General features: G+C 47.8%; 1 protein-coding gene across 4 annotated transcripts in view; it reads right to left on the bottom strand.

The window, feature by feature from the left end:
* The window catches only part of Rhobtb1 (Rho related BTB domain containing 1), an 82720-nt gene extending 55801 nt beyond the window's left edge, over positions 1-26919 (bottom strand). Inside the window, exons 1-2 of one of the 4 annotated variants that reach the window (XM_031346517.1) lie at positions 26842-26919; positions 19653-19703 (exon numbers count right to left, since the gene is read on the bottom strand). The gene's annotated coding sequence lies outside the window, so the exon portion shown is untranslated. Of the gene's footprint in view, positions 1-15484; positions 17308-19652; positions 19704-21726; positions 22024-22371; positions 22545-26841 lie in introns of those variants that run through there. The other 3 variants (XM_031346516.1, XM_031346514.1, XM_031346518.1) reach the window with 3 other exon arrangements.
* Positions 26920-27293: the final 374 nt, after the last annotated feature.

The raw sequence follows: 27293 nt of genomic DNA, 5'->3' as shown, positions 1-27293 counted from the left end.
CAAAAACAAAAACAAAAGGCACCTAAAAAACAAAAACTTAAAAGATGGGGCTGGATGGGGCTGGCGAGATGGTTCACTGGGTCAGAGGGGCTTGCTGCCACACCCGATGACTGGAGTTCAATTCCTGGGCTGCATGTGGGTGAAGAGAACGGACTCTCAAAATTTGTCTTCTGACATTTACACTTGAGCTATGGCGTGTACATGTGTGAGTCTCCCTCTCTCTCTCTCTCTCTCTCTCTTACACACACAAACACTAAATAAAAAAAGTGTGAAAGTGCTGGGCTTTGGTAGTGCACACCTGTACATTCGACCACTTGAGAAGCTGAGGCAGGAGGATCTCAGCTTTAGACCAGCCTAGGCTACACACAGACCCTGTCCCATTCCCCCAAGTGTGAAATTCCAGACTAGATCTAACCAGCCCGATGAGGCTGCGCGTGCTCTAGGTGCGCTGGCCTACTTTCTCTTACAAGGCCACGGGACAGTCCCTTGATGGCTCTGCTTACACTGGGGCTCATCCTCACTCGTCTAGGGAAACTGTTTTCCGCTGCTGGGCCTCAGGAAAACCAACCACAGAACTGTACGTAGAGGAGTAGAGTGCGCGAGCGTAGAGGAGTGTCTGGGTCAAGGGTCAGGATTGCTAAGCTGGACTCCAGAGTCAAAAATTGTACAGATGTGCTGGGTTATTGAAGACTGTGAAAGTGGTTGGGGGGGGGAAGAGAGAGAGAGAGAGAGAGAGAGAGAGAGAGAGAGAGAGAGAGAGCGCCTTGAGTGTAGGCCTACAGAAGAGGCCCCTATGAAGGGGCTCCGAGTCCTCCTAAGGCAAAGAGCTCAGGAGCTCTCCATTAGATGGAGCCAGAAGAAGCCAGTGTGATGGGTGGGCATGGGCCAACTTCTTTACGCCACAGTCCAGAGACTGGAGTTACTTCTAATGCTGTGAGAAGTGGCTAGTGTTTCTACAGAAGGACAGCAGATTCTGGTGGGGTTTCAAAAGGTACCCCCGGCTATCACAAGGCTGCCACGTGAACAGAGAGGAGGAGAGGCAAGGGGACTGTAACCCAGGGGATCATCTCTCTGTCCAGGGTGGAACCTCAGAAGTAGCCAAGTCGGTAATCCCCCACTGCATCTTGGAAAAAGGTGCATCTGAAAGGCCTTTCTTTCTACACTGCCTTCTGGGATATTTATCAATGTCAATTTATAAGACAGATAATTATATTTCTATATATTATTCTGCTTATACCACATCTGGATTATACATTTACTATTATTATTATTATTATTATTATTATTATTATTATTGTTATTGTTATTTTGGGATAGGGTCTCATATAGTCCAAGCTGCCCCCCCCCACCTTGCTACGTAGCCAAGGATGACCTTGAACTTCTGACTCTCCTGCCTCTACCTCTCCCGTGCCAGATTTATGCCAGATTAAACCCAGGGCTTTATGCACACTGGACAGTCTACTAACTGAGACATATTTCCGAGTCTGAGACACTCACTTTTTTTGGTCAGAATTTTGTTTTTTAAATATTTAAATATTTTCACAGTCCTTTACCCATGTGTACCTTCCAGTAAACATTGAGTCCGGAACAGAAATGTAACCACTCTACTCTCCCCAGGAAACCTTGCCCCTTAGGGCCAGCCGAGGGCTCAGTGTGGCTGCCTCTGCTGACGGATTATTAAGCCCAGTGGCTTTGGGAGTAGCATGTGGTTAAGCCTGTGGTGGGTGAGAGAGGAATGCTGTAAGGGACATCTGCTGTGGCCCATCTTGAGAGCAGAGCTTGGCAGGTGGCCTCACACCCACTACTGCCTCCCAGCGAGAAGGGCATCTGTTACCATGGGAACCATGAGGACCAAGAGCAGGCCCTTCCACCAAGTGGGAATTCGAGGGCTAGAGAAGAGTGTCAACAGATACAGGCAGGAGGCACTAAGGGATTTATTTGATTAGGAGCAATAGAAGAACTTGGCGGATTATTGTACTCCAATACCTATCAACAATTTATGAATCTTAATGTTATATGTATATGTAAATGTATATGCATATATAAAGTTCTCATTCCCTCATGGAGGCTAGCAACCCGACTCAAAGGGTTTCAAAGCCCCTCCCCCCCTTTTTTTATAAATTTATTTATTTAATGTATGTGAGTACACTGTCCAACTTTAGACACACCACAAGAGGGCGTCAGATCCCATTACAGATGGTCGTGAGCCACCATGTGGTTGCTGGGAATTGAACTCAGGACCTCTGCGAGAGTAGTCAGTGCTCTTAACCGCTGAGCCATCTCTCCAGCCCTTTCCAAGCCCTTCTTGTGAGTCATTACCCGGCTTGAAAAGAGAAAGAAGAGGCATATGGACCAATGAGATATGGAGATTGGTTTGTAACAGATATGAAAGTCATGATGTAAAAGGCCTTTAGCTGCATCCATATGCCGGAAATTGAAGGACACCTGCAGAATCCTTTCCATGGAGCCAAGCGAGAACGTAACCATGGCCTGTGGCCTGTCCATTTCCAAAGGGAAAGGACTGATCCAGGCAGACAGTGGCATGCTCTCTGCTGCTCCTAACCATAACGGAGTCATTATGACCTGGAATGTGGCTGGGAAAATAGATGGTGGGGCTACTGGAGGGCCTCTGAGAGATGGACATGCTGCCCTGAGCATGGAGTGGCCCTGTGGCTAGATAAGAGAGATCTGAGGACTGCACAGGGATTTCTGTCCTAGCCTAGCTGACCCCCTGCCTGCTTGGCCAGGTCTTTCCATCTGGATCAGTGGCTCTCAGCCTTCCTGTAATAGTTATGGGGACTGCCCCCAACCATAAAATTATGTTCATATGCTACCTCATAACTGTAACTTTGCTACTGTTGTGAATCGTGATGTAAATATATATGTTTTCTGATGGTCTTAGGCAGTGTGATGGTTTATATGTACATGCTCAGCCCAGGGACTGGCACTCTTAGAAGGTTTGGCCTTGTTGGAGTGGGCGTGGCTGTGCTGGATTGGAGTGGGTGTGGCCTTGATGGAGTAGGTATGTCACTGTGCGTGTGGGCTTTAAGACCCTCACCCTAGCTGCCTGGAAGCCAGTCTTCTCCTAGCAGCCTTCAGAGGAAGATGTAGAACTCTCAGCTCTGCCTGCACCAGGCCTGCCTGGATGCTGCCATGCTCCCACCTTGACGATAATGGACTGAATCTCTGAACCTGTCAGCCAGCCCCAATTAGATGTTGTCCTTTATAGGACTTGCCTTGGTCATGGTATCTGTTCCCTGCACTAAAACCCTAAGACCGGTAGCTCCAGGTAGGTCCAGACCCACAGGTTGAGAACTGCTTGTCTGGATGCTGTTTGGGGGAGAGTGGCTGTAATGCCAGTGTAAGGGGGACGGGGTGGGGGGAGGGGGTACTTTCAGGTGTCAGTGATTCCTCCGAGCTAAGATGCTGCCCCCTTCTTTGTCTTTATTTCACCCCTAGACACTCTCCAGCTCGTTAACTTCTGTCTTGTCTTCTCGGGAACTGAAGGGCTGCTGGAGACTCTGGCAGAGCCGAGGCCAACCAGAGAGATTTAGCATCTACTTCAGTCCTCAGCCATCTGGATATTATTTTTTTTCTTTTTAATGATTGGAGGAAGACTTGTGAGGCTCTCTACAAACCCCTGAGTGGCTATTCTATGAGAATAACAGAAGAGAAGACAATTAAAGATGTGGTGGTTAGAAACGAAGCTAAAATAAACATGTGTGAGCAAATAGCAAGTGTAGGTTGCGTAGGGAGCGAGACTTGAAGGCAGCCCATGTTGTCCCTGTAAGGGGCTCCATGTTGAGAACAAAACAACACAAAATCAAACAAGAAACACGGGCGGCGGCAATCAGCAGAAGTCAGACTATGGCAGGACTCCCGAGAGGCAGAGAAGGGACACCAGAAACCCTCTGAGCACCGAACTGAGGGCAGAATAAAAGGGCTGGATGTCAACATGCACCTCCCAGGTGATGTTTGCGCTGAAGAATTGAGTGAGCAAAGAGTGTCTGATAGGCCAGAAGCGAGGAGGGCGAGCCAGGTGCGATGCCACGAGTAAAAGATGGCAGCACTTGGGAGGGTGGCAGGCTGGCCTAAGCAGTTTGAATCAGGCCGCAGGGGGACGAAACCTTATTATCTCTGAGAGATAACCTGGAAAGGTGGGAAAGGGCAGTTCCTACCAAAAACGTCAAGGCGATAACAAATCTTAATAAATCAAAGGGCGTCTCGGCGCACAACCTATGAACTACATATTTGCCCACAGACAGATTAATAAAAGCCCCCAAAGGGGGAGCTTTACAACCGCAAGCACCACTTGGACTCTTAGATATGGAGAGTCCTCCTGAACTGTCCCGCTGAGAAAATGCCTCTATAAATGCCCAACACTTTGGAGGAGATGTATCTATCATCTTATTAAAAGTGACAGAAGTTGGGGGTCTGAGGGGATGGCTTCCCCCGGTAAGTAAGGGTTTGCTGCTTAGGCAGGAAGATCCTCATTCGAGACCCAGCACCCACAAAGGCTCGGATTCCCAGCGCCTACAAAAGCTCAGGGCTCAGCTCCAGTGCTTGTCATCTGGGCCCGTGGAACATGGAGGCGGGAAGATCCTTGGGGTTTCCTTCCCAGACTAGCAGAACCTGCAAGCCCCAGGCTCAGTGAGACCTGGAGTCAAAAGGAATGTGACTGACGAAGACAACTCAGATCAACTTCTGGGTTCCGCACATGAATAGATACACATGTACACATATGCAATCAAGCACACGTGCAATCAAGCCCTCGCGCAATCAAGCATGCATGCACGCCACAACCCTACTCAAATCTACAACAACTGGGGAAGAGTTGGTGCTTGCTTTGCGATTCTGGGCATTTTCTTTCTTTCCTTCCTTTTTCCCTCTTTCTCCTTCTTTCTTTCTTTCCTTCCTTCCCTCCTTCCTCACCTCCCTGCCCCTCCTTATTTCTCACTGTGTAGCTCTGAGTGGCCTGGAACTCACAGCAATCCTCCTGCATCTGCCTCTGCCTCCTGCCTGCTGGAATTAAAGGCTTTCACTACCACAGTTGGCATGAGCCCATTTCTAAAGCCGAGCCTTTACTTCCTTTAGGAATGGGGGAGAAGCCCCTTCAAGAGGTTGTTTCAAATTAGACTATGCCTGTGAAGTACTTGAATCACTCATGCCGGAGATCGGGAGAGTACTCAGGAAGCCCCATCTTAGGCTATCGATGAAGGCGTGTTCCTGCGACTATACAGGAAGAAACAAGAATTCAGGGGAACATAGTAGGGTGAGGGAACATAGTAGGGCCATGATTAGAAGTATAGCTAAGAGCTCTATCAAATGCACAGGAGGTATAGCCTAAAAGCAGGGGCCTCCTCATTTCCTCGCCTGGAGCTTCCCCCTCCCACCACATCAATGAGGTGTCGTGGCCTGCCGCAACGCACAAGGGATTCTACAGAGAACTGTAGCTGTGTGTAATGTTGAGTCTCACAGAAGATCTCTGAACTCCTTCTCCTCAGAGTGCTTCTTCCTAGGGCCTGCCTCTTTCCTGGGACCCACGAAAGAGTCTCTCTGCCTAGCAGGCCCTCTTTCCTGGGGACGTCCTTCTTTTCCTCCTGCAGGGGTGGCCACCGTAGCAGGCTTGCTTCCGACCCTTCTCATCGCCCATTACGTAAGACCCTATACTAACTTAATGGGCCTCCCTTGAGCCCCAGCCTTGTTAGTGAGCAGCAGGCCACATTCATCTATGACTGCTTCAGATGTGGTCATGTGGAAACTGTGTCGCTGGCGTCTGGGAAAAGCAACACCGACTTCTTCCACTGCAACAACACGGAGAATGTACTGGAAGGAAACAATGAATAGACAGTAGCAGCTGCTGCTGAATGAAGCCATCAATAGTTTATTCCTAGCATAGCCTTCCATGTGCGTGCATGTGTGTGTGCTTGTGCGTGTGCGTGTGTGTGTGTGTAGGCCAGAGGTTGACATCTGCTGCCTTTTGTGATTGTTCTTTATTTATTGAGGCAGGATCTCTCGAGGAACCTGGAGTTCACCACTTTGGCTAGACCACCTTGCCCCAAGAGATCCCTGTCTCTGTCTGCCAACTATGGGGTCACATGTGGGCCACCGGGCCTGCCTAGTTTTTAATGTGGGTGCTAGGTTCCTGCCCTCACACTCGTGTGCCAGGATATATCCCAGGCCCCGTTCTAGACATTTTTCTATTTAAACAACAGACCTAACTAAAAATTGGGACCAAATGTATGTGCTACAAATCTTACTCATTTACAATGTAGAATCTGTTGCTTTTTTTTTTTAATGTCCCCATAGTTAGACAAGGACACTAATATGCAACAGTGGCATGTTACCCACCCCCCCCAAAGAAATCTTGGCATCGTATCAGCTTGGCTTAACTGGCGCTTCCCCCAGCCTTGGCCACCACTCATCTTCCTCTGGTGGCTTTAACTGCTCAGGGCATTTCTCATGAACGGAGTCTTGCAGCCTGGAGTCTCTATCTCTCTTTCCCTCAGCAAATGGTTTCAAGTTAATTTGTGTTATAGCTTGCAGCGGTACTTCGTACTTCATTCTTCTACATCAGGATAGTACTTTTGATGTGTATTGCTTTTATTCCTTTTGATTGTTATTGAGACAGGCTCTAATTATGTAGCCCTGGTCGCCTGGGACTCACTGTGCAGACCCAAGTTGCCTTGAACTCCCAGAGGTCCATGTGCCTGTGCCATTACCAGTGCTGGGGTTAAAGGTGTGGGCCACCATGCTCGGGGTGTATAGCTTTTATAAAGGAGAATGTTTCGGGATTTAAAAATAAAAGGACTATGTAAGTGTAGCTATGTATTGCTAATTACACTGAGTGTGCCTCTACAAACCAGTTATAAAATTATTCTTACTGTTATTGGTGGTGTATGTGGTATGTATGTAAGTGTGTGGTGTGTGCATATGTGTGTGTGTAGGTGTGTGTGTATATGTATGTGTGCGTGGTGTATATATGTTTATGTGTGTGTATGTATATGTGTATTTATGTGTGTGTAGTATGTGTGTATGTGCGTTGGTGTGGTGTGTGTATGTGTGTGTGTGTATGGTGTATGTACACGTGTGTATATGGTGTATGTATATGTGTGTATGTGTATTTATTTATGTGTATGTATATGTGTGTATATGGTGTGTGTGTGTATATGTGTGGTGTATATATGTGTGTATGTATATGTGTGTGTAGTATGGTGTGTATGTGTGTGTGTGTGTGCCTATAGTATGTATGTGGTATATATTTATGGATATGTATATGTGTGTGTAGGTGTGTGGTACATTTCCATGAGTGTGGTGTATGTGTGTGCAAGTGTTTGTATGAAAGCGTGTAGGCTAGAGGAGGGTTTTTGTGTCCCGGTCTATGGCTATCTCCCTTCTTTCCTTTAGACAGGGTCTCACTAAAACTGGGGACAGGCTGGTGGCTGGCACGCCCAGAGATCCCTGCTGTTTCCGTAGCCACAGGACTAGAGTTGAAGGCACCAAGGCCCATGCTCACCTTTACATGGGGGTCCTGGGATGTGTATAAAGATAGCAAATGCTCTTTCCCACTGAGCCACTGCTCCAGGCCCTAAAAGTTATTAGTATTATTACTATTATTATTATTTTTATGTGTATGAGCATCTTGCCTCTGTGTGTCTGGTCTTTTGGAGGATACAAAAGGTTGCCATATATCCTGGAACTGGAGTTACAGACAGTGAGCTGCCCTGTTGGATTCTGGCAATTAAACCCAGGTCATCTGCAAAAGAAGGGAGTGGTAAATGCTCCTAACCTCTGGGCCATCTCTCTAGACCCCTAACAAGTATTTTTGAAGATGCTTAAGCTTTGAAAACATGTTTGTAAACCACAGCCAGCCAGTCCCCTTTGACTCAGGCTTTCAAATGGAAAAACAAAACAAAACAAAACAAAAAACTCAGAAAATCTAAAATGATATTGTGCTGAACACCAGACACCAAAAGTGAATTAAATAAAAAAAGGCAGCCAAGGCCACTCAGAACACACACACACACACACACACACACACACACACACACACACTTCTATTTCTAGCAGAAGAGGAAAAATTCTTGGCTTTGAACGTTTGAGCATCCAAAGAAAATATTTATGCTAACAGAAATGAGCAAGTTGAAGAAATTAGAAAGCAAATATATTCTGCCGAAATCAATCGCAGCTACACTATTTTAAGCACGGGTCAGCAGTGTGACCGAACCTGACATTCGTTAGGAGGAAAGCAACTCCGAATTCCCCAGCTGGCGTGCTGTGCGCATGCCTCTGTTTCTGAAGTCACAGGCATACGAATACTGACGCCTGCTCCTGCGTGTCATTCGCCGCACGCCATTATCTTTACTGGGAAGGGGTGGCTTGCACGGGTGTTCAGATCCATGGGTGACAGAGTCCTACCTGAAACTGATATTAGTTAGCTCGGATGAGGTGACAGACCCCAGAAGAGTCAGGGTCTGTGGATGAAGAGCTCACCCCCACCTCAGGTGTGGGATTTATTGCTTCTATAAGGTGGGGTGGAATGGCATATTCAGGCGGCTACTGATGGTGTGTTCTTGTTGGTTTTTAAATTTAATTTTCGACATCTGTATGTGAGTGGCGTGTCTGTATGCGTGTGCCCGTGTCTGTCCAGGAGCACATACAGAGGCCAGAGGCCAGGGGCCTGTGTCTTTCTCAGCTACTTTCCGTCTTGTACTTTGAGGTAGGGTCTCTCATGGAATTTGGAGTTCAAAGACTGGCTAGGTCAGTGAGTCCACCAGGAACCTACCTGTCCACCACACCCCATCTCCACACCGGGGTTGCATGAACCCCCCATCTTAATAATGGAGTTGAACCACCGTAACCCCCGCTTGATGTGTGAATCTTGGAGACCTGAACTCAGGCCTTCATGCTTATCTGGCAAGTTCTTTAGCAACTGAGCCAAATTCCTAGCTTCCTACAACTTGTCTTTATTATTATTATTATTATTATTATTATTATTATTATTATTATTATTTATGGATTTATTTATTTAGAGAACAGGCATCGTATAACCTAGGTTAGTCTGTAATAGATATGCAGCTGAGGATAACCTTACACTTCTGGATCTCCTGCCTCCGCACCCATACCTGCCTAGTGTTCTGGCCCTTGACCTACCTAGCCGTAACTGCTATGTTTTTTTATCTTGGGTGCTTTCTATGTGTCATACTTTGGGTCCTTGTTTTTAAAGATGCCTTTCCAGAGCCATGGTGTGTTGCTGAGCTGTGGCCCAGAGCAGGCAGGGGGAAAAAAAACTTGGTCAAGAGTTAACGACGGTGATGTCGATCAGTTCTTGAAGGAGACCATCAGGGCTGGTAAATGGTCCCTTGAGAAAGCAAGGATTCAAACAGGAAGCAATGAGTAAACGCAAGTGTGAAGATGACTGTGTGTGTGTCTGTGTGTGTGTGTGTGTGTGTAACAGTGCTTTGTAGTGGCTCACTGAAAAACATTCTCCAGGGCTGTCAGAGGGTGAGTCTCTGCAGCACAAACATTTGCAAAGCTGGGACTACAGCTAAACACAGAGGAGACAGAGCTACTACGCCAGGTAGGGTTAGGCTGTGCACGGAGCCAAGCGGATGAAAAGAAAATATGAAAAGAAAATCTTGTCTTCTTTCCCCACCCCCGTCCCCCTCCTCTCTCCAAAAATTTCCCAGGGGATACCCTAAAGTCAGGGGTCATCCCCGCTGAACAGCTGATGGGCAACGAACGTTCTCTCCAGACCAAGTCAGGTCAGGGCAGAATGCTTGGTGGCCTTCCAGTCAAGGGAGCGTACTGCTGCTTTTTTGTTTGATATGCACCAGGGAGCCATTTCCCTGAACTGAACCTCTCTCTAGGAGCCTCACTGATCAGCTGCCAGATGACTTAGCCCCCGGGTTCCGTGGCCACTGTCACTCTCGCCCCGGCTTACTGATGTGAAGCCAGATATCATGACCCTTTAGAATAAAGGCAGATGTCCCGATGAAGGGGGGCAGCTGCACGGAAGGGACTCAGGAGGACAGTCGGTGATCCACAGAAACCGTGGCCTCAGGACTTAACAAGGACGGACCCATGGCCTTGGGTGGTGATCCACAGAAACCGTGGCCTCAGGACTTAGCAAGGACGGACCCATGGCCTTGGGTGTGCTGGAGGAGGAGAGGAGCCCGTTGGTTGAGGAAGGCCGGCTGAGGCAACTTGCTTTGATTAGAATATCGTAGGAGACTGTTCTTGGCACCTCGGTTCCTACGAACCACCCTCTGGAAACATCCCACTCCACGTAGGATGAGTAAACCAATGATAAATTGAGATCCATTCGTACAATGGAATGTAAGTGGGTGAGGTCTTGCTACACTCACCCTGGAGGGATCTCATACCCACGACACCGAAGGAAAAGAAGCTAGGAGCTGTAAAGCATACAGGGGAGGCAGGCAGGATGCCCCAGGAAGTGAAGACCTGAGTTCAGAACCCTAGCGCCCACAAAAGTCGCAAGTTACACGTCTGTAACCTGTGCTCTTTGGCCAGCTGGCTTACCTCCATCCATCCACTTCACGTGAAAGACTCTCTTAAAATAAAAGGTGGATGGGCTAGAGAGAGATGGCTCAGTGGTTAAGAGCACTGTCTGCTCTTCCAGAGGTCCTGAGTTCAAATCCCAGCACCCCCATGGTGGCTCACAACCACCCGCAATGACATCTGACGCCCTCTTCTGGGGTGTCTGAAGACAGCGACAGGGTACTTACATATAATAAATAAATAAATCTTTAAAAAAAAAAAAAAAAGCTGGAGCGCAGTCAAGGAAGACGCCCAGTGTTGACCTCAGGCCTGCACATATGTGAAGGCACACTAACATAAACATGAACATACAACATACACATACGCACATGTGCACACAATATGATTTCATTTGTAAAATATTTAACATGTAGACAGAACTCATCAATGCATGTAATAGAAGGCTAAAACACTCTCAAAGTGCTCCGTACTGTGCATAAGAAATGGCACAAAGAGCCCCAGGACTGTGCAAAGTCAGCACAGACTGATATAAAATAGAAGCCAAGGCTGTGGTCACCGCAGCTGTGAAAAGGGACCACATGGACTGTGGTCAGCCTACACCTCTGTGTGGGATCAGTGTCTTTATTATTTATTATTTATTGGTATTTATACAATAGATTTGATGTATTCTTTTTTAACATAAGGTCAAATCCCATACAAATATTTCCAGGTCAGTTTCCTGAGACCCAGGATAGGAGCCAAGTTTGAAACTGTAGGGAGGAAGTCCCTTGTGGGTATCCTAATCAAGATAAGGCTGAGGTTGAGAACGGATGAGCTCTCAATGTTCCGGGGCCAGCCCCCACTAGTTCACAAGAGCACACCGTAAAACTTGACAAGTTCGTTAAAATAGTGCCAGTCTTACACACACACACACACACACACACACACATACACACACACACACACATACACACACACACATACACACGTTGTAGAAACTTACAATGAAATACACCATATTAAGTTCTCAAAAGCCACCATTTCCTAATTATTTTATATTTTGTTAGAAACCCATGCTGGGCTGGCAGGATAGATCTGGATTTGTCTGCTCTTGCCAAAGACTCAGATTTGATTCCCAGCACCCACACGGCAGCTCACCACCACCCGTAACTCCAGTTCTAAGGAATCTGATCCCTTCTTCTGGCCTCTGTGGGAACTGGGCTCTTGTGTGGTGAATAGACATACATACAGGCAAAACATCACACAATAAAAACCAGAAAACACACACACACACAAACACACACACACATACACACAGAATTTATGCCTTAGAGGGCATCACGGCAATGTTATGTGTGGGGTGGAGATATTGAAAAAGGGTTGGGGCCGGGCAGTGGTGTTGCATGCCTTTAATCCCAGCACTTGGGAGGCAGAGGCAGGCAGATTTCTGAGTTGAGGCCAGCCTGGTCTACAGAGTGAGTTCCAGGACAGCTAGGGCTACACAGAGAAACCCTGTCTTGAAAAACCAAAAAAAAAAAAAGAAAGAAAAAGAAAAAGGGTTGGGTTGCTGGTGTGACATTTCTGAAATATCAGTCACCTCAGACACTGGCCATCACAACAGACTGAGGCTCAATTTAGTGTTCTGTAGAATAACATTAAAAAGTGTGTTATGTGTGAGGCTGGAGAGATGGCTCAGGAGTTAAGAGCACTGGTTGTTCTTCCTGAGGTCCTGAGTTCAATTCCTAGCACTCACACAGCAGCTCACAACCATCTGTAGTGGGATCCAATGCCCTCCCCTGTCATGCAAATAAAGCACTAATGTATAGACATACATAAATGTTTTAAAAATATAATTAAAAACTTAAAAAACATTGTGTGTATCCCTGTTACACTGTGAATAGTTCATCTGTGGAAATACCTTTGCAGAGTTTAAACACTTCTAGCCATTTGGCCACAGTCCGCCTCAACTGTGACACAAGCTAGAGTGATTAGAGAGAAAGCTCTCAGGTGAGGAAATGCCTCCATGAGATCCGGCTGTAGGACATTTTCTCAATCAGTGATCAATGGGGAGAGCCTAGCCTATCGTGCCGCCCCTGAGCTGGTGGTCCTGGGTTCTATAAGAAAGCAGGCGGAGCAAGCCATGGGAAGCGAGCTAATAAACAACCCTCCTCCCCCCCCCCATGGCCTCTGTATCAGCTCCTGCCTCCAGGTTCCTGCCCTGGTTGAGTTCCTGTCCTGACTTCCTCCAGGGATGAACTGCGATCTGGAGGTGTAAGCAGAATAAACCCTTCCCTCCCTGATGTGCTTCTGGGTCATGGTGTTTTGCGGCAGCAATAGAAACCCTAACTAGGACACTCCTGCACACCACGAATAGCTACGTGCAGTCCAGACTCGTGCTGCTGTGGTTTCACTTCTGCCTGACTCGTCGCTGTGAGAGATAACAAAACACTTGTGTGGGGACTGAACTCTGCTGCTGGGTTAGCCAGAGAACCATATATTGGCTGTAGAGAGAAGTGTGTTATTCTCTCTCTCTCTCTCTCTCTCTCTCTCTCTCTCTCTCTCTCTCTCTCTGTCTCTGTCTCTGTCTCTGTCTCTCTCTCTCTCTCTGTGTGTGTGTGTGTGTGTAACTTATAGGACCATTCAGTAAGAAACAATCAACATATGAGTTACAGTAAGAGGTATTGTGAATGTTCTTAGGGTCTGTTAAGTGTTTGTTCTATGGTTCTTGTATGGGTCTGTATGCACGTGTACGTTGGAAGCTGGACACAGAGCCTTGCACATGCTAAGCGCATGCTCTCTCACGAGGCTGTATTTCCTTCCAACCCCCAGAAGCACTTCCATTTATACTGATGTACACATATGCGGTAATTATATGGTGGTTAATCTTTCTTGTTAACTTGACCGGATTTAGAATTGCCATGGGAACGGACATCTGGGGATGTCTGGGAGAACGTTGAGAGAGAGGTTTCACTGAGGAGGGAAAACCTCATCATGAATGTGGGTGGCATCGGCCCGTGCTCTGGGGTCCCGGACTCAATGAAAAAGAGAAGGCAAACTGAGAACGCAAGATGAAGCATTCGTCTTGTTGTATCAATTTCCTAATGCATGGGGGATCAGCTGTCTCACAGCACCTTCCCTTTAAACCGTGAGCCTAAATATACGTGTCTTCCCTTGAACTGCTTCTGTCAAGAGTTTTGTCCCAACAATAGCAGACGGCAATTGTTTCTCCTAAAAGACCGATCATCCAGCAAATCTCCCTCCCCACTCCTTCCCTGTTTAAAACTCAGGCAAACAGACTTAGGTGAGGGTCCAGCCACACAGCCTCATGAGACGCAGAGAGTTATCCATCTGCAGATCTCACTGGCTTGTTAGGAACTTCTGATACCAGGTCCTACCCTTAGAGCTCACGAATCAGACTGTCTTCCCCAATGAAACTCCTGTTCCCATTGGAGCCCGGCTTTAAGCCATTAGTAGCTCCTTTGGAAGAATGATATCAAAGTTCAACCCATGTGAGATTACTAATAGGGCGAAGGACAGTGTAGAAACTGGGGATCAAAAGCACCAGGCCCGGGACTGGAGAGATGGCTCAGTGGTTAAGAGCACTGACTGCTCTTCTAGAGGTCCTGAGTTCAATTTCCAGCAACCACATGGTGGCTCACAACCATCTGTAATGAGATCTGACGCCCTCTTCTGGTATGTCTGAAGACAGCTATAGTGTACTTACATACATAAAATAAATAAATGAATCTAAAACAAACAAACAAATAAACAAACAAAGCACCAGGCCCCCTTAGTGCTTCATAGTGCTGGGGAAACGCACAATGGCCATGCCCATCTTGCACCACACTCGTGCCAACTACTAAGCGGTAACTGTGCTGTCGGGGGGGGCCGGGAGAGGGGAGGGGAAGTCCACTCGAGGCTGTTGAATTATTAAAACAGGTAGGAAGGCATAAACAGAACTGGCAGGCTCCCTCTGCTGCGTGAGAGATGGACAGGATGTGTTGCCAAGACTCTGTCCCAAAAGTCCAGAGCGGAGCAAGAGCCACATGACAGTGTGGCAGCTGGGGGAGAGAGAGAGAGAGGTGTGTGCTGGAATGCTTCCTGGAGGTGTCATTCAGGCCAGGCTGGGTTATCAAGCGTGGAGGGGGAAGGGCCCAACTGCAACGTTATGCTCTCCTAACTACTCCCCTGCAGCAGAGACGAGCCAGACCATAATGCTCAACAAGCCCGCTAACTGAAAGGAGGCAGGGAGCTCCGATGTGAGCTCCTCCGACTTGCTTCGAAATTGAAAGCAAAAGTTTTCCCCCACAAGCAGTGACTGTCTTGGTGGCTTAGTTGGAAACACAGTAGTTTGCTTTTGAGATGCAAGGGTTAGGAGAAGCTTGCTTTAGAGCCAAGCAGTGTCTGGGAGGGAAGGAGAGGCCAAGCTCTTCAAGATGATCTGAGTATTATGTTAGGGCAAGCAGAGGCAGAAACAATGGAAGGATTCATGGAAACTCGAGTGATTCTAGACTACAGGGGGAAGAAATGCAACTGTAGATGTGCCATGGGGACCATGGGGCAGAGAAGGCATGGGATGGAGGGGAGGGAGGAGGAGGTGGGAATAGAGAGAGGGGAGAGAGGGGAGAGAGGGGAGAGAGGAGAGAGAGAAAGACAAGGAAGGGGGGAGAGAGAAGAGAGGCACAGGGAGAAAGAAGGAGCAAGAGAGAGGGAGACAGAGAGGGGAAGGGGGAGGGGGAGATGTGTGTGTACACTCGAGTGCATGCAGACACACATACATGCACACAGGCGTGTGTGTGTGTGTGTGTGTGAGAGAGAGAGAGAGAGAGAGAGAGAGAGAGAGAGAGAGAGAGAGAATGAGAACATTCACTCTGTCTTTACTCAAGAGATGACTACAGGAAATGTTACTGTAACTATTCTTGTAGCATTAGTATCCAAGGGCACCAGTAAACTTGGAGATAAAGAGATGTGACTACCCACCTACCTTACAGTGCTTCTTGCTGATATATTCTGGAAAGGCCCAGAAGACCACTAGCCTTGGTGACCACTCGGCGAGTCCGCGGGCCTGTGCCCATGACTTCAGGACATCCTCACGACCCCCAAGGATGAGGGTCTATGCCATTGCCGTTTGCAGGCTAGGAGGGACAAGTCCAAAACATATTTCACCCAAAGCGCACGGCTGATAAGCGGCCAGAGCAGGGACAAAATGACAAAGCTGCCGATGGGTCGGTCAGCTGAGATGGCTTGGACGGGATCAGAGCTCTGAGAGTTATGTTCTGATGAGGAGAAAAAGGAACACTCTGTTTTCGACGTTCGTGGCTGATAAGGAGGGTTGCTCCTAGTACCCGGTGTATCTGTATACCGTTGGCACCCTCTTATCTCTCGCTGCTGGACATGGCTTGGGTTGTGTGTGTGTGTGTGTGTGTGTGTGTGTGTGTGTGTGTGTGTATTTTGGACTCGCTCATTGGAACTGTGGCAAAGTTGGAGAGTTCAGAAGTCTTGGCACTTTCTAGGTGGTATTATGTAACGGGGATGGAACTAGGGTTGGATCGGGAGACCTGGGCTGAGTTCAGGAGAAGTCACTTATTAACTATGAGAGTGGTCAGGTTACATCACCTTGCTGGTGCCAGTGTTTTGTCACCAGAGGGAGGCTCAAACGAGTGACCTTATAGGGACTTTCCTTGACTCCCATGATTCAGCTGGTATTGACTTGAGTGTTTATGCCCACGACTTCCAACAACATACATTGGAAATGACCCGTAGTCAGCAGATTTGCATAGGCAAGATGGCTAGGTAGTTCCGATGATGTGTTTGTTAGATATGTTGAGTGTAGAAATGTATAATGTATCCTTTGACACTTGTGTTTCTCCCCCTGCAAGAGTGACCTGGACTAGAGAGGTTTAAAGTACCCCTAGCCTGCAGTTCACCTAGAATCTATTCAACTTCTCCATCAGACTAAAATGAACCCCATCTGAGCTTTGTGTCCTTTTGTGCTTCCGTAAATTGGAACTGAGAATGAACACCAGACATAGTGAAGTCAAACGCTTGGCATCTCGGAAAAAATGTAAGAAGCCCTAGTTGTTGGGCTAGCTGGTGTATGTATGCATTGGAGGGGGTCGCTTGGTTTGGCTTCCAGCTCGCTAAAAATTTAAAAGACATTTCTCCACAGAGAGACAGAGCCTGAGAATCAAACTCCATAAACACCGGGGACTTGCCGTTACCCAAGAAAGACAACTCAAGAGGAGCATCGAGAAGTGTGATTGCTCTGTCGGGACCTCCAGACAGTTCACCTTTCCAGTGCTGTTAGGTCTGAGTCCTGGCTAGAAGGACTACCTGAAGACAGGCAATGCCACTGGTATGCGGAGACCCCGGCCATGCATACCCTTCATCTCCTGTGTCTTGATTGGCCTATTTCCCAACCTCTGCCCTAAGGTACCTAGAGAACAAAGGAGCTGGGAGGAGAGAGAGCTGGTTTTATGTTAGCCACTGGCTTTATGTGTTTCTCAAACTAAAAAAAAAAATAATAAATCTTTAAATAGCCAACCTGTAGCCATTCTGTTTATTTAAGCACTGCCCCCTTCCCCTCTTCCCTTTGTCCTCACCTCCTTTCCACGGAGTCCATTACTTTCTCTTACCTCCCGTCTCTTTCTCCTTTGTCCCTCCGCTATTTGTAACTCATTTCGAATCCCTTCTCCAACTTTTGGTTTAGTGCTGTGAGGTTGATGGAGAGCCTTTGGTGGAGAAGCGAGGGGTGAGTAAGAGGGCCAGATTCAAATCACCAGCCCTGGGAGGACAGAGGGAAGCCTTCACACAGTAGGGCTGAATTTCTGTTGTTATAAGACCAACAGAAAGGTGAAGATGTGTGCGTGTGTGCATATGCATGTATATATGCATGTGTGTGTGTGTGTGTGTACATATATATATATATATACATGTGTGTGTGTGTGTGTGTCTCTGTGTATGTGTCTGTCTGTGTGTTTATATGCATGTGTGGGTACACCTGGAGGCCACAGAACAGCTTCTTGGCTCTCATTCACTAGGCTCTGGCCATCTCGGGTTTCTTACAGACAGCGTCTCTTGGTAGCCTGAGACTTGCTGATCCAGGCTGCCTACCCACCTGCCCCTGCCTCCCCGGTGATGGAATCGAAAGCACGCTCAGCTCTTTTTAGAGGTAGGTTCTGGGAATTTGATTCAGGGCTTCATGTTTGTACGACAAACACTTGAGAGACGGCGCCGTTGCCCAGGCCCGGGGTTTGTCTGTTTTGTATGAGTGAGTTTACCAAGCGAAGCTAGCAATGCTCCAAATGTGTCTAGCCATTTTACAAGCGAGAAGCCGAAGCCTGCTGATACCCAAGAAAGCAGAGGGAAGGCTGACTGCTAACTGAGTAATCACTGTTAGCGACAGCTTGCGAATTCTAAGGTTCTTTTGGGCTCCAGCATTACATAATTTAGAGTGTAATTTGACTACTTTAAAATAAATTATAGATTTATGATTGTCATATTGATTATTTTTTATGGCATATCATTTATCACAGCCAGCCATATATCAGTTAATGGTGAGGATCTGGCCTTGTAATGAGATCTCCCCTGTATGAACCATGGAATATGATCTGTTTTGGGAATGGTCTAGGATTTAGCAACCTTTATAGATCAAGCTGGTATAGAATAGCATACAGCTACCTCTTAATTGATTAAAGATACCCTTAACTAATTGTGCTTTTGTCAGGCTATTAGGTGAGTTGGGACTGTCAGTCCTTGATAAAGAGTCTATCTAGAGGGTCACTTTTGAAATTATTTGTAATTTGTTAGTGACCCTGTGTTTAAATTTCCCAGAGGGTTAACAACTGTTACAAATTATTCTTTAGAAACAGAGCAAAGGAGGATATAGTGACAAGGGATGCTCTCAGCTGAGGTGCAAACTACAAATGTCTGAAACTTTACATATTGACCCTTTTCAGAACTTTGGTTGGGATTTATCTATTATGTATTCAGACCGATCCTCTGTGTATACAATATTTCAGGCACACTGAGGATCTGAAGGGAGAAGGTTCTTTGAGGCTCCATGTCACACTGTAGCCTTTTATCAAAGATGTCCTGCTGAGTGACAGCTCGTAAACAATAGGGTCTCTGCCTCCATGGTCCTCTGGAGCTCCATGGCTGGAAACAACTGTACCATCTCAGTTAGTTTGAAAGTCTACAGCCTGACTATTTCCAAACACTCACTTGGCATCTTATACAGATGAAAACTTACCCTTGGCACATGGAATTCGAAATAACCTCACACAACAGAAAACATGGGATTTCTTATGAAAGTTCCATGGATCCCCCCAAATCAGCCTTTGGACATGCACGAAGATCATGATTTATTCTTCACCTTTTCCGTATTGGAATGCTTAGCATCTTGCCTCCCATATCTGCCTGGAAACCTCTTGAGAGTCAGAGACTCCACCCCAGCCCCGCAATATGTATTTACTCTTTGGCCAATCCATGCTAGGAAGTACCTATTTACTTAAAAGAGTGGACCCTCTTCTATAGGGACAGTCGCACCGCCGAGTGTTCCTCGGCTATCTGGAGCTACTGAGTCAGACAATTCATTCAACTCCTCTTGGCCCTGGTTTCCCTGTCAACGATAAATTTTCCAAAATAGGAGTTTATGTCTTACATTAAGACACATCTTTTTAAAACAATCACCCAAAAGTTGTTGCGCGCCACAGTTGTTGCATATGTGTGTGTGCGATGTGCACGTCCATTTGTATAACATACATACATGTAGAATAAAAACATGAATGGGCAGAATCAAATCTTGACACGCTCACAAATGTCCTTGAATCTCCTGAAGGCTAAGATGAAGATTGAGTCAAATCTCTATTACCGATACCCAGATGCCCGGGATCCTCAACTGTCTACCGCCATTTTGATTTTCTAGTGAGAATGACCCACAGGAAGGAGAGAGGGGGCACGAGGTTCATTTTAGGGTCATTTCCCTCACAGAGAAAATAGAGTGATTTCAACAAACAATGGATTTGAACCATCTAAACCAGCAAAACCCAATACTTCCGAGACATGACAAAGAAACCTGCTCTAGAACACACACTCAGCATCAGAGAATAAGCCACCCATCTGTGCTTGTAGGCATGTGCAGAGATACTGACCTGGCTCGCTGGAAGTGAAGAACCGAAGTTCGTGTGCACAGCTGGCCTTACCTAGAGAATAGAGAGAAACAGTGTTGAAATCCTCTGCCTGCCAGAAGCTCAGAGGAACTCATTAAAAAACAAAACAAACAAAACAAAAAAACTTTGTATCTTTCTCCATATCAGAGGATGGGCAGAGTCTGCCTGACTTTGGTTTATGCTACGTGTTCACTGGTATTTCTTTGGGTCAAGTGTCTCCTGAAATAGCTATGTTAGCATTTTATAGCATTCACGAAAATGTATTTCTGAGCATTTGGGGATGATACAGAAAAAGCACTTAGCCACAAACGGATGGGAGGCACAGTGAAAACTCACTGGCTTTCTCAGACAGACAAGGGAGTGAGAGATTTTTTTTTCCTTCAAAATGTCATTTTAAAACACCATCTTAATCCCAATGCAATGAATTCTGGTTTCTATTATTATTATTATTATTATTATTATTATTATTATTATTATTATTGTAGAAGTATTAAGTCAGTAACATCAACCAGGCTTCTGTGCATCCTTGTGATCACACATAACCCTGTACCTTGAAATGCCCATGACCTTCACAACTTTGGAAGATAAGAGCAGGCAAGCTCAGAAAACTGTTGATAATGATGGTCCAGAGCCTCCCACCATGGGATGGAATGGGTCAAACCCATACCGCTATTGACATTCAAATATGATCCAGGAATCTTGGGGAGACCCTTGTTTAATATAATAATTGACTGCTCACTGCTTGCTTCCCCTGTGGAAAAACAGGCAGATGTTACTGACAGCCCAAAAGACTGAGTTTATCTTATGGGAACTACCGGTTCTCTCTCATAGGCTGTCTCAAAGATCACTGAAGATGAAATACACACCTAGTCTCAAAAGAGTGTTTATAAGTGAACTTATGAGCCTGTTGGTGGCTTATTATCTGCCCTTGGCAAAGCTGAACGCCTCTGGAAGCTTGGAGAGTCTCCTGTGGTTTGGAGTCTCCTGTATGTTTCTTATGTCAGGTAGTACAACCCACGGGGGTGGAGAACCTCAGGCTGAAACCCCAGGCTGAGTATCCAAAGAGCTTCCCCCAAAGCACAGACCAGCGAGGTTCAAAGTCAGGATACCTCCCCTGCTTGCCACGATCTAGAGTTTCCTAGCTCTCTGTGACTTGAGTATCAAGCTTAATGCGCGCCCTCACGCCCAACGCCCCAGCACATGTGTACAGACAGCCCCAAAGGCACAGCTCCTGGGCTGACAGTGCAAAGCCAACTCAGAAAGAACCCTGTGCTTGGCTCTCCCTAACTTTTCTGGCTTGTCCGAGTCTAAATATTGACTTTGCTTCTCCGTTGAGTAGTTTGATACGGGATGGAAACCCCACAGCCAACAGTGGGATCAAATGTTATATTTTTTACACATTCTTTGCCTTCCTTCTGCCTTTTTTTTTTTTTTTGTGGGAGTGGGTGTGAGTGTGGATCTCTTCTGCGTATCTCCCCCTACCACCTGGCTGCGTACCTAGTAACTTGAAGCTGAACACGTAAGTTCAGGTGTGTGCAAGCCCCTCACAGGCGTGTAATGTTGGCCCAGCAACTCACAACAGACGCCCTAGACACCGGGCTAGGGGGAGGGGAGTGAGAGGGGCGTCGTCGTGCACCCAAAGGCACTGCTTGGGGCAGGGCAAGCACCCAAGGGATCAGAGCACCCCGCTTCTCGCGTCCCGAGTTCCCCACCAGAGTCCTTCGAGGAAAAGGCGCCTTTCCCCCCCGGAGGGGCGGGGGGAGTGAGGCGGCAGCAACCGCCCTGGTGCAGCCGGCCTGCTAAGGTGCCTGTTGTACGTGTTCTCTGCCGCTACAAGTTAGGGGTGCGGCTGGGCGGCTGTTCCTCCACATCTCTTCAGCTCACTCATCTGGGAGGGGACTGTCCCCCGCATCCCTTCAGTTCACTCCCGCAAACGTCGCTGGGGGAGGGGGGAAGCACATGGGCCGGGGTCCCCACCTGCCACCCGCGGGGCGATCGGGAGCTGGTGGGGTGCTCCGCTGCTCACTGGGGCTCTCTGCACGACACAGCCACCTACCCTGCAGCCGAGCGAGACCCGGCTCCCTCCGCCGCTCAGCAGCGGCCCCCGCCGCGCGCGCTCGCGGGGACGCCGGGACCCTGCGCACCGCGCGCCACCCGCCCGGCGTGGCACAAAGGCAGCATGGCCCAGCCGCGCCCGGCCGCGTCCGCGTCCCGGCGCAGGCCACGGGACTCGTCCCCAGGTCGCTGTCGCCGCCAGCCCTGCCCTCCTCCCGCCCCCTTCCCCGGCCAGGCGGGGCACCGGGCGGAACCCTGCGCCCCGGCACGGAGCAAGCAAAGCGGTGGCGGCCTCCGATCGCTCCCTCTCTCCGCCGTGACGTGAGCAGCCTTAGCGGCTATTTATAACCACACGATTGGATTTCATTCATGAAACCAGGGCCTGGTGTGTCTGAGCTGTGGGACACGAGGTGGCGAAGGTGCCGCGGCTGCACGCACACCGGAGGGGCCTGGGCTCCAGGGCGCTTGGTCGGGAGCAGCGTGCGTCCCGCACCCCGGGGACCCGGCCTTGGGCCAAGCGGAGACCAGAGCGGGGCAGGGTGTGTGCGAGCGGTCCCCGCGCCCCCTCCCCGCAACATCCCACCCACTCCCGAACATCCGCTGGCCCTCAGTCCTGGGCTCGGGAAAAGTAAGTTGGGCCACTAACCGGCTGGGCAGCATAGCTTTCTTCGCCCTAGGAACTGACCGGCCGCGGACTCCGAGGGAGGACATTGGCTTTTGTTTCAAAACCGAGCCCAGCTGCTGACTAAGCGCTGCGCTGGCCCAGCCTCCTCCCCTGGGCGCTGCACGTGCGGGCTGGCTCTCCCCCTCCTGGTCACCTTCCCCTGCACCGGGCTCGAGGGGTCCCAGCGGGGGGCCGGGGGGGACGCCCTGCTGCCCCCGATCCTCCCCGCCCCCACCTCCCACCCCGAAATCAGCCGTTTTAGAGAGGCTGGGGGAGAGAGCTGAAACTGATTTCGTTTGGCCTCTCCCGGGTCTGCAGGAAATCTTGGAAAGGAAAACCAGCTAGCTCTTCTTGCGGGGACGTTGTGGACTTTCAAGCCTATTGTGAGTTCTGGGGGTTAGGATCACGGCTACTTTTCACGGATCTGCGTTAAGAACTGCCTCAGTGCCTAGGGTTGTCTGGCGTCACGCAAAGCTCTAAGGAGGCGACAGGGGACGCAACTAACTTGGCTCCTGTCCGCAGGGAACTTTCAGTCCGCCTTCTCAACTGCCTGTTAGACTCAGCTGTGTAATCCGCTCACTCTAGTCCTGCAACGAGACAGCTGGCGGATTAGGGTGTGAATGCCTTCAGCTAGGGATGCGTTACATTTATAAACCCCTTCTAAAGACTGAGCACCAAGCACACACACAAAAAATGGCCACGCTACATCCTTGGCCTCCATCAGTTGTTAGGTGAGGCTCTGCCAGGATCTCGAAAGGGTGGGGAAAGTAGCCATATTTTACTGTTTCTTTGGGTTATCCTTCAGGCCTCCCTTAAAGAAAGAATAGTAAACAAAACCCCCTCTTACAGTAACGCTTCTGTCCCTCCTTTTCAGGAACCCACATTTGCTTTTCTTAGATGGATTTCTCTTCCTCTATAGAGTCCCTGAATGATTTTCTGTCCCTTTTGTAATTTTTCTGCCCCTCCTTTAGCTCCAGGGCCTCCTGTAGCCAAGGCTGATCTCCAACTCACTATGTTGCCAAGGCCGGGCCTTGAACTCCTTACAGCCTTGGCCTTGTGGGTTAGTAAGAACAACAGGCTAAGCAAATGAAATATTTGAATAAGAAAAATGTGCGGGCAACCTGCGTGATTTAAGTAATCCTTAATGTACTGTTGTCGTTGGAAATGGGGTTATCAAGGACATACTAAACGTTCAATACTAGCTAGAGAAGGAAGCAAGAAGTCAAATTCCCAGGTCTGAGGAGTTTAAGGTGGATCCGTGACTCTACGTGGTCGTTTGCTTGGCAAGGGGTCAGACTTGCCTCAGTCTGCTTTAAAAGGACACCATGTTCAATGGCTCAATCAGTAGACACTCTCTTCAGGAATATATTAGGGAAAGTTAATTAACCCCGTTGTTGCTAGCTAGCTACTTCTCAGCAAGTCACTTCTTTTCAAGCTACCTAGGGCACTGAGGAAAATAGAACAGTAACTAAGACATAGGAAATCAGTAACTAAGAAATATGGCTGGGCAGTGGTGGCACACGCCTTTCATCCCAGCCCTTGGGAGGCAGAGGCAGACAGATTTCTGAGTTCCAGGCCAGCCTGGTCTACAGAGTGAGTTCCAGGACAGCCAGGCTATACAGAGAAACCCTGTCTCGAAAAAACAAAGAAAGAAAGAAATATGTATTGTGGCCCCAAGTGCAGTGGGGGAATGGCTTTCCTTTCCCTTTCTTTTTTTCTTAACATCCTTACACCCCCACAACTGAGGAGACATGCCGTCGGAACCATTTTCCAGATGGGGTAACTGAGGCAAAGAGAACTTGCATTTTCAGTATTGTTAGTGGCTGACATTTATGCCCGGGGAGTGGGGGGAAAATCATGCAGGACAGGTTTTATTTTATCGCTAACTTTTGTTGTGACATCCGGTCCCCTTTGGGTGTCTTTCGCTTCCTCAGTCACCTGCCATCACCCGTGCAATATGCCAGGCATGATGGCACGTCCCCCGGGGTTCTAGAGGATACCGCTAGAGGTAGAGACAGCAGGATGCCTGGGGCTCACTGGCTCTAAAGCTTAGCTGATTCGGTGGCCCCTAGTTCCATCGAGAGACCTTGCCTCAAAAAAGGGGGGAGGAGACAGCTCCTATGGATCAACCCCAAGGTTGACCTTTGAACTCCACAAGTATGTGCACAGGTGTATGCCACCCTCTACCAGCCCCCCCCAAAGACATCATATGCACACACCTGCACATATGTACAAAAATAGAAAGGTCACATGACAATGATTTTTTTGGAAGCATCTGAGAGGTTGTAAGAGAAGAAAGACACTAAGCACTGTGCATACTCTTGGGATGCCTGGCCCTCCCCTGAGCCTCCCAAGGACCATCCTTGTAGAGTGAGTGGGTAAGGCATGCCTACTAGCCATTTTGCTGCCATTTTTGGACCTCACGGAGTACCTAAACCTGAGGGGGAACCGATCTGGAGAACTTCCAGGAAAATAAGTTGCTACTAGTGGTGATTTCAGATACAGCAGAAGAGAAATCACTGGAAATTTGTACCAAGCCAGGGCAGGGATGTCAACAAGATGCTGCCATCCACATCCAGGTGCCCTGAACTTCACACATGTGACCTCTGACTCATGAAGGTGGAGGAGTGGACGCGCTGTAACTACTGACAGGAAAGACAGGACCGAAGCAAAGCAGATGGCACAGCTTCACGCGAGAGCCCTCAGCGGTGCTCTAGCTCGCCAAAGAACCAGCCTTCCTGCTTGCTAACACAGTCTGCGCCATTCACCTTAGATAATATACAAGACCTGGAGACCTCACTGGAAATTAGCCAACATTTTTCTCTCTAAACACAAGTTTTCTTAGACAAAGGTGATGTTAGTCTTGTCATGGTAGGTATTTTACCAATGATGTCGGCCTCCCCACAAAAAAATGCACAAATAAAATAAAATGAAAACACCTCCCACCACCACCATCAAATCAAAACAACACCAACAACCAAAACCATCCCAGACTAGCCATTTCATATGTGCATGCTCATGCACATATATACACAATAATACCATAAAAAGTTTAAATACCACAATTTACATATAGAGGTATTCTTATGTTTTTTTGCCCAAATATTTATTTATTATTATAAATAAGTATACTGTAGCTGTCTTCAGATGCACCAGAAGAGGGTGTCAGAACTCATTACCGGTGGTTGTGAGCCACCATCTGGTTGCTGGGATTTGAACTCAGGACCTTCGGAAGAGCAGTCAGTGCTCTTACCTGCTGAGCCATCTCACCAGCCCAGAAGTGTTCTTTAATGACTAATAAAATCACTCGATACTGAGCCTTGGTGTTTGTAATTCCCCTGAAGCCATTAATCACCCCTCCCTCATTCTAGTCATTCTAGACTTTTTTCATGATGAGACCTACTATTGGAAATTGCAATCTGTAAATTTTTAGACTGAGTTTTTCACTGCACATACTGCCTGTGAGATCCGTCCACAGTATCATCTGTATCAGTAGCCCATTTCTTTTCGTGGCTAAGTGGCCAGTATGCGGACCTACCAGGGTGTGTTCATTCCCGCATGGAATGTCATTCAAATATTTTCAATATTTTGCTACAATGGGAAAAAAAAAACATTTCCGTAAACATTTGTACACATATGTTTTGTGTGTGAATATTTTTTTCTTTGTGATGAATGCTCAAGAATGCCAAGTCCCAAATCAAATGCTAAATAAGCCGTCAGATGGATTATTTTCAGAATGACTGCATGTTTTATATTCCCACCAATAATATTTGGCCTTGTCACTCTTTTTTTCTTTTGGTTTATTTACAAAATTACTCCTCAACAAGCAATGAAGAGAACTCACTCGCCGTGGCTTTGACTTGCATTTCCATAAGTATACTGTATCTGGTGCATCTGAAGACAGCTACAGTATACTGATGACCAATCCTATCAACACATCTCTTCTGATCACCCTTACCTCCTTAACGCTAAAAGAGATGTTCTTGTTTTGGGCTGTTTTATATTTATTAGATATTTTCTTTATTTACATTTCAAATGTTATTTTCTTTCCTGTTTTCCCCTGTGAAAACGCCCTGTACCACCCCTACCTCCCCTCATATGCGTGCTTATGTGTGGCTGCACACAAGTGTAGGTGCATGCAGAAGCCACAAGAGGGAGTCAGAGCCCAGTAGCTGGAGTTTGAAGGTGGTTGAGAGATGCCAACGTGGGGTTGCGGGATCTGATCTCTGGTCCTCTGCAAGAGGTGCAAGACTTACAGCTGCTGAGCCAACTCTCTAGCCCTTTATTGTTGAATTACATTAAAAAAATAATTCTGGGATCATACTCTTCAAATTGCAAATTAAATATGCACCACCCCCAGGAAAACTCTATTATCAACTTAATTACGAGTGCTCAGCGCTTCTGTCACCTGAAGCTTTTCCAGTATATCCGTGGGTATGGGAAGTTACTTACATAAAATTCCCACGGAGAGAGTTTTCTCAGTCATGTGGTGATAAGTCCTCATTGGAGCGGTCTGTAACGGACAGCCCGAGGAGCCAACGCCCCTCCCTTCTGCGCAAGCGCAAAAGTCTTTCCCCAGTGATTGATGCAACAGCTGTGGGCCAGCGGCTTGGACCATTGGGGTGTAGCGAGACAGCTGCCGCTTCCCACCCCTGGGTCTGGAATGCCAGATCTAATGCTAGGTTGGTGTACGGATAATGAATGTCAGGTGCTAGGGAGCCATTTCAGACCCAGGGAGTGAAGACACAGGAGAAACTAAGCTGGCGGATGGGCCGGCTTTAAAGAACAGCTGCGTTTGGTCAAAAGGTTTATTGAAAAAGCAGCTGTTGGGGGAGATCGCCAGGGTGACACGGCCGCTGTTGCAATGGCCAAAGACTTCGTGGCATCTAAGGGATGTTGTGGCT

This window comes from Mastomys coucha, unplaced genomic scaffold (assembly GCF_008632895.1).
Source record: "Mastomys coucha isolate ucsf_1 unplaced genomic scaffold, UCSF_Mcou_1 pScaffold3, whole genome shotgun sequence".
Taxonomy (NCBI): Eukaryota; Metazoa; Chordata; class Mammalia; order Rodentia; family Muridae; genus Mastomys; species Mastomys coucha.
This window is presented reverse-complemented; position numbering and strand designations above follow the sequence as displayed.